We start from the raw sequence: 8,486 nt of genomic DNA, 5'->3' as shown, positions 1-8,486 counted from the left end.
AGAAGATAACCCAGCAGATCCGCTTACGAAGGGACTGAGTAGGGTTAAGCACTTGCAGCATGCTAGGAGTATTGGGCTGAAGGATGATATTAGTATAGATTAGATAGTATTAGAAACGTATAATAGATAAATGTAATTAACATTTGATGATTAAATAAAGGAGTTTTATTTATGAGTAAAGTTACTGTCACATGTTAATTGTTTAACTATTGTTTCACTTTGCATGTTTTGACTTCCAGAATAATTGAGTTTATTAGGAATAATCGAATTATTCAAATTGTCCACAATCGTTCATATGTTGGAAGTAGATAGGAATGAAGATTGTCATGAATTGGTGTGTAGAATGTCTAAATGGTGTTAGACATAGCAAGGGTTGTTGCAACGTTCATGAGTGCTTATGAACTGGTTTTGAGCATTGGAATAAACCCGCGCTTGCTGGAATCACTTTATGGAATACGATATAAAAGGTGATCGCAAGACGATAATATCATATAGTCTTAAAACCTAGATATATGGTTTATTATTTGTTAATTGATTGTGCATTGATAATGCGAAAACGCATCAGTAACTTGGTGTTATAAAACACATTGTTGTGTATAGTTGGTTAATGAATAAGTAAATGCATATAAGTCGAAGTTTATCTGTAAATTTTATCCTAAGAGGGTAGAAGAGATATCTTGGCCACTCGATGATTCGATTTGACTTATGTGTCGGGCCCGGTCAGAACTGAATTGATGTGTTTGATTAAGTTCTATGTCGAATAAATCAGAGATCGAGAAATCAAATGCTAGACTAACCATTCCATAGGATTATCAGCATGATATCTAACAGAGGACTGTAAGATCCCTTATCTAAAGGACAAGATTGATTAGATCAGAGTTGACAGCGTCTTTGAGAGGTACGATTGCAAACCGAATTGTACGTGTATAGTTACCAGACTTATCCAAGTGGGAGACTGTTGGAATAGTGTCTAAGGCTACAACTATATTAGGCAAGTATTTGATCCGGTTGTGCATGGTCCTTTTGGGTTGCCTTCACCATAGCAACTTGATGGATGATTTTGTTAAAAGAGAGTAAATATTATAAGGAATAATATATGGTTATTTGATTAATATAAGTCATAGATTAATTGGAATTAATTTGGTGACTTAAAGAGATTAATTAAATAACAGGGTATAAACTGTCAATTGTTTGATAGTTACACTTTAGACTATAAATCCTTATCCTATATAGGATGGACGATTTCTAGGGCTTGGATAAGCCAAAATCGTCCATACGGTTATCAAGGAAAGGATATGGATCAACTTAAAGTCTAAGTTATCCAATTAGGGTTAAAGCTGTAATCTTTAAGGAGTCTACAAATATAAATAGACCCTAGGGGTGAGGGAATTCGAGTAATCACAACACACCATAAAAAGTAGAGATACTCTGGCCGAATTCCTCCCCTCTCCTCTCTCCTAAATCATCTTGCTTGCTATTGGTGTTTGTAAGCCATTAGAGGAGTGACATTTGTGACTCTAGAAGCTCCAAGACAACAAGATCAACAAGGAATCCAAAGGTATGATTCTAGATCTGTTTCAATGTTGTTATTTAACCTAATTAGCCATTAGAAGTCTTGGATTCAAAGCATGTTTAATTAGAAAGCCTAGATTCGAGCTTTAGGGTTTTGCATGCGCACATAGGAAAGTTCTTATGGCTAAAACCCATTAGTGGTATCAGAGACTAGCTTGGTTTTCTTCAAATTGTTGCTTGATTAACTGAAACAAACCTGCAAATTCGATTTTTGGGTTTTTGAGTCACTGACTCGGCGAGTCCCCTTGTGTACTCGGCGAGTCCGGGCGTCAAGATTAGGCAAAACCGGGATTTTTTCATGTTTATCTTATGGAAACTTACCTTAATCATATTAGATCAACCCTAATCCGAATTTTTGATATATATGACTATTATCTAGATCTAATTAAAGATATTTATCATCTAATAAAATATTTAATTTCCTTATGTGATAAATGATTTTGATAATTATCTTAAAAAGAAATCTTGGATAAATCAAATAAAGATAATTAGGATATTAATTGTTAATTGGAATTATTTGTTATTTGATCCTTCATGTTTTAAATGTTTAAAACCTACCCTCAAGTTTTGAAATTTATATTTGTGATTAAAAGTTTTAATTTAGACAACTTAAATTTCAAAAACCCTAGATTTTAAAAGGTTTAAAATACACCCCTATACTAATATGATATTACTAGTATAATATATATATGTATAACTAAATGCTATTCTTACCGTTAGTAGGCCTCATTCACGAAGCCGATCTATAAGGTGGGTATAAGGTTGCGGCCTATAAAATGGTGCTTAATGGGTGTACACTCACACCCACCGCTTGCTTGATTGGTGGAGGGTTGTTAGCCGAACGGGTAGGATAGGGCAACCTCATCCTCTCATTAAAAGTATAATAAGAAATACAAAGTAACTACACGTTTTAAAATTTTCCCAATCTTAGTTACTTTAGGAAAAGTGAATTGATGCAATCCCATGAAATTACACTTTGCACCTTGCTAAGAAGTTAGTGGAGCGTGTGTGGTTTACCGGCACACTAATTGGTTCTAAGCGAAGGTGGCAAAGGATGATTCATTGTTTATCATAGTTCGATGGAGCGTGTGTGGTTTACCGGCACATCGAATAGGTGATCGTTACAATGAAGGCACCATGTGAATTTGCATGGTAATTCACACCCGCTTTGTGATCCTCGGCATCCCAGTCACAAACAAGAGGGGCATATCGAGATTTAAACATGCCATTGAATAGTTCAATGAATCTCATCCGAACCTAGGAATTCTCAAAAACACTTAGGACTAATAGTTTAAGTTATGTAATGGAGAATTAGTGAATCGTCATTCACTTACCTTCAATTTATTTGCATGTTAGATTACGGCATCCCTTTTCTAGTATGTAAATGTTATTGTTGGATCCTAGCCCTAATTTTCTTATTGGGTGATAATTAGGGATTCTTATTCTAATCTATCTTTGTCCTTTCTATAGATGTCGAACGCAAACAACATTGCTGCTAGTTCTTTCACGTTGATGAGCCTTTGCCAAAAGGTCACCTTCGATGGAACGAACTTTAGCGAATGGATAAGATACATTCGCACCATTGCTCGCTATGAGGATAAAGAGTATGTCCTCGATGAGAAGCTCGAGAAAATCAACCCCGAAGTTGCTACTCCCGCCGAAATCACCGCCTTTGAAACTCATGAGTGAGATGCAACGAAGGTACATTGCATCATGATCGCCACCATGAACTCCAAATTCCAAAAGTCCTACGAGGACATGTATCCATACGAGATGCATCAAGACTTGTTGGAGAGATACCACCAAAACACGAGACAAGAGCATTACGAGATTTTCAGTAACATGATATCCGCAAAGATGGGTCATGGAGAATCTCTTACCGTGCACCTGCAAAAGATGCAAAGGTATGTCGACCGCCTTCGCAAGTTAAATGTTGACTTCGGTGAAGACTTGGCGATCGACATGGTGCTTCACTCTTTGCCTCCAATGTACAACCAATTTAGGATGACCTACCACATGAACAAAGAAGAGGTCACCCTAAGCAAACTCCAAGGTCTCTTGAGGGTCGCTGAGAGCAACTTCAAGGACAAGTCTGTTGCACCTACTCCAAATCCGTCCGCTGCTCCTGTCTTGGCTATTGGTCAAGGGAAGGGAAAGAAGAGGAAAGCTTCATCGAATAACTATCGCAAGGTGAAAGCCCGAGATGGTGCCTCTTCTAGTGGGACCAAAGTTGATCCCTCTAAGCCCTGTTCCAACACAAAGGAGGCAGAATGCCACCACTGCCACAAGATAGGACATTGGAAGAGAAGCTACCCGGATTATCTGCAAGCCATCAAGGAAGGAAAGATCAAGCCATCTTTCGCAGGTATATACACAATCAAATCTAACGATTCCAATCATGCTATTTCTTGGGTTCTTCATACCGGTTGTGGTTATCACATTTGTTCTAATGTGCAGGGACTAAGAAGAAGTAGGGATGTAGAGCAAGGAATGATCAATCTAATCATGGGGAACAGAAGATCGTCGCCTGTGACCAAGATTGGAGTGTATTCTTTAGTGCTTATGAATAGTTTAGTTTTAGATTTGAACAATTGTTGCTATTCGCCAGAAATGGCTAGAAACATCATTTCATTTCATGGTTTATATAGACAAGGATTTAGATTTTCTTTTAATAATGAGAATGGTTCTATTTTGGCTTATCTAAATGGTGTCTTTTACTTTGAAGCTATACAATGTAATGGAATATATGAAACTGTTATGATTGTTGATAACTTAGGAAATGATGTTTTGAATATTGATTCTTCCACTAGTATGGATAAAGCATCCTTGTGGCATTGTCGTCTTGGACATGTCAACAAGAAACGCACAGCACAACTCCAAAAGGATGGAGTGTTGCAGTCATTCGACCTTAGGGAAGATGACACATGCGAGTCTTGTTTACTTGGAAAGATGACTAAGTCACCCTTCACGAGTACTTGTGAAAGGGGTGAGGGGCTATTGGACCTAATACATACCGATGTATGTGGACCCTTTAGATCAACCACGAAGGATGGGAACCGCTTCTATGTGACTTTTACCGATGACTATAGTAGATATGGGTATATCTACTTAATCAAGAAAAAGTCAGACACCTTTGAAAAGTTCAAAGAGTTCAAGAATGAAGTGGAGAATCAATTGGGCAGGAAAATCAAGATGCTTCGATCCGATCGAGGAGGAGAGTACCTAAGTCTTGAATTCCACGATTATCTCAAGGAGTGTGGAATAGTTTCGCAATTGATGCCTCCTAGGACACCGCAGTTGAATGGTGTGGCACGGGTTGACCAATATTAGGTCATGTACGGGTTATGGGCATGGGATAGGACCAACCGAGCTTATAATATGGGTATAGGTTGCAGGTGGTCGGGTGTTGGCACAGGTTGACCAATATTAGGTCATGTACGGGTGTTGGGCACGGATGAGGACCAAAAGTGGTTATAATATGGGTATTGGTTTCTGGTGGTCGGGTTTTGGCACGGGTTGACCAATATTAGGTCAGGTACAGGTGTTGAGTGGGATAAGACTAAAAGGGGTTTTAATATGGGTATGGGTTGCAGGTGGTCGGGAGTTGGCATGGGTTGACCAATATTCGGTCATGTATGGGTGTTGGGCATGGATTAGGATGAAAAGGGTTATAATATGGGTATAGGTTGCAGGTGGTTGGGTGTTGGCACGGGTTAACGAATATTTGGTCACGTTCGGGTGTTGGGCATGGATTAGGACCAAAAGTGGTTATAATATGGGTAATGGTTGAAGGTGTTCGTTTGTTGGCACAAGTTGACAAATATTTGGTCATGAACGGGTGTTGGGCATGGGTTAGGACCAAAATGGTTATTATATGGGTATGGGTTGCAGGTGCATGGGTTTTGGCATGGGTTGAGCAATATTAGGTCATGTACGGGTGTTGGGCTTGGTTTAGGACCAAAAGTGGTTATAATATGGGTATGGGCTGCAAGTGGTCGAGTGTTGGCACGGGTTCACCAATATTAGGTCATGTACGGGTGTTTGGCATGGGTTAGGACCAAAAGCGGTTATAATATGGTTATCGGTTGCATGTGGTCGGATGTTGGCACGGGTTGGCCAATATTAGGCCATGTACCGGTGTTGGGCATGGGATAGGACCAAAAGGGGTTATAATAAGGGTATAGGTTGCAGGTGGTCGGGTGTTGGCACGGGTTGACCAATATTAGGTCATCTACGGGTATTGGGCACGGATTAGGACCAAAAGGGGTTATAATATGGGTATTGGTTGCAAGTGGTCGGGTGTTGGCACGGGTTGACCAATATTAGGTCATGTACGAGTGTTAGGCATGGGATAGGACTAAAAGGGGTTATAATTTGGGTATGGGCTGCAGGTGGTCGGGTGTTGGCACAACTTTACCAATATTAGGTCATGTACGGGTGTTGGGCATGGATTAGGACCAAAAGGGGTTATAATATATGTTGTGGTTGCAGGTGGTCGAGTGTTGGCAAAAGTTGACAAATATTTCATCATGTACGGGTGTTGGGCACGAGTTAGGACCAAAATGGGATATAATATGGTTATGGGTTGCAGGTGGCCGGGTGTTGGTACGGGTTGATAAATATTAGGTCATGTACGGGTGTTGGGCATGGGTTAGCACGAAAAGAGGCTATAATATGGGTATGTGTTGCAGGTGGTCGGGTGTTGGCACGGGTTGACCAATATTAGGTCATGTACGGATGTTGGGCATGGGTTTGGAGCAAAAGGGGTTATAATAAGGGTATGGGTTGTAGGTGGTCTGGTGTTGGCACGGGTTGACCAATATAAGGTCATGTACAGGTGTTGGGCATGGGTTAGGACCAAAAGGGATTATAATATGGGTATGGGTTGTAGGTGGTCGGGTGTTGGCACGGGTTAAAGTGTATTAGGTCATGTACGGGTGTTAGGCATGGATTAGGACCAAAAAGGGATATAATATGGGTATGGGTTACAGGTGGTCGGGTGATGGGATGAGTTGACCAATATTCGGTCATGTGTGGGTGTTGGGCATGGGTTAGGACGAAAAGGGTTATAGTATATGTATGGGTTGCAGGTGGTCGGGTGTTAGCACGGGTTGACCATTATTAGGTCATGTACGGGTGTTAGGCATGGGATAGGACCAAAAGGGGTTATAATATGGGTATGGGTTACAGTTGGTCGGGTGTTGGCATGGGTTGACCAATATTAGGTCATGTATAGGTGTTGGGCATGGATTAAGACCAAAAAGAGTTATAATATGGGTATGGCTTGTAGGTGGTCGGGTGTTTGCACGGGTTGACAAATATTAGTTCATGTACAGGTGTTGGAAATGGGTTAGGACTAGAAGGGTTTCTAATATGGGTATTGGTTGCAGGTGGTTGGGTGTTTGCACGGGTTGACCAATATCAGGTCATGTACGAGCGTTAGGCATGGGATAGGAATAAAACGGGTTATACTATTGGTATGGGTTGCATGTGGTCGGGTGTTGGCATGCGATGACCAATATTAGGTCATGTACGGGTGTTGGGCATGGATTAGGAACATAAGGGTTGATAATATGGGTATTGCTTTTCGGTGGTCGTGTGCTGGCACGAGTTGACTAATATTTGGTCATGTACGAGTGTTGGGCACGGGTTAGGACCAAAAGGGGTTGTAATATGGGTATAGGTTGCAGGTGGCCGGGTGCTGGCACGGGTTGAGAAATATTAGGTCATGTACGAGTGTTGGGCAAGGGTTAGGACCAAAAGTGGTTATAATATGGGTATGGGTTTGTAACATCCCGAAATACGACCCAAAAATTTTTGTTTAATAATTACTAAAAACACCATGATAATATCATAAGGTAAAACTCGTACGTCAATATCTCAGAAACAATAGCAAAGTGTTATGAGTAAACTGTATCAAGACTGTATCAAATCACATATATGAAAAAAAAAAAAAAAAAACTAAAAACAACTCCCAGGACAACTGAAGTTGTGGTGTGTGTGATGCCATCAACCCGAGCTCTTCCCTTTGCTTGTGGAAGTACCTGAAACCAAAACTGAAACTATAAGCACAAAGTTCAGTGAGCTCCCCCAAACTACCACATAACATGCATTACATATAAACACATACTGGGCCTTGCCCACTGCGTCGGACCGAAGTCTGGAACTAACCAGGGTCTTGCCCTCTGCATCGGACCGAAGTCCGGAACTACTGAGGCCTTGCCTCCTGCATCGTACCGAAATCCGGAACTAACTTCATCGGACCGAAGTCCGGTACTAAATGCATCGGACTGAAGTCCGGAACTGATTGCATCAGACAGATGTCCAGAGCTACTGAACATAGCATAGCATAAACATATCAACTAGCATGAACACATAAATTGCATACCGCATCGGGCTGTAACCCGGAACACATACCACATAAATCCTATCTGAGCCACGAAGGCGTCAAACATACTAAAATCTGCATCGGACCGAAGTCCCGAAACTAATACTAGCTAAATTGGCCGATATTGTGGCCTTAGACTCATTCCTACTGGAAGGAAACGCACCTCGTGATCTGGCTGCTGAGTGTATGGCTCTGGAAGCTATCTGCTACTGCTCCGGTATCTCCTTGGCTACAATTCCACAAATACACTCAATCAAATACTAATAACTACATTGGGGTAAAATGACTCTTTTACCCCAGGCTAAAGTCAACTCTCCTGGTCAAAGTCAACTTACAGTTGACCTGACTCGCCGAGTTAGGCCGCCAACTCGCCGAGTCCCTACTCTCACTTCTCAGCCCTGTTCGCTGCTACTCTTCGAGTATGGCATAAACTTGACGAGTTCCCTTTCGATTCTAGAACTCAAGCTATCTCCATCTGACTTGCCGAGTTGTATGAACAACTCGACGAGTTGTTCTTGAATCTATG

The sequence above is a fragment of the Lactuca saligna genome, chromosome 2 (assembly GCF_052625555.1).
Source record: "Lactuca saligna cultivar CGN05327 chromosome 2, ASM5262555v1, whole genome shotgun sequence".
Taxonomy (NCBI): domain Eukaryota; kingdom Viridiplantae; phylum Streptophyta; class Magnoliopsida; order Asterales; family Asteraceae; genus Lactuca; species Lactuca saligna.
Note: the sequence above shows the minus strand (reverse complement) of the source record.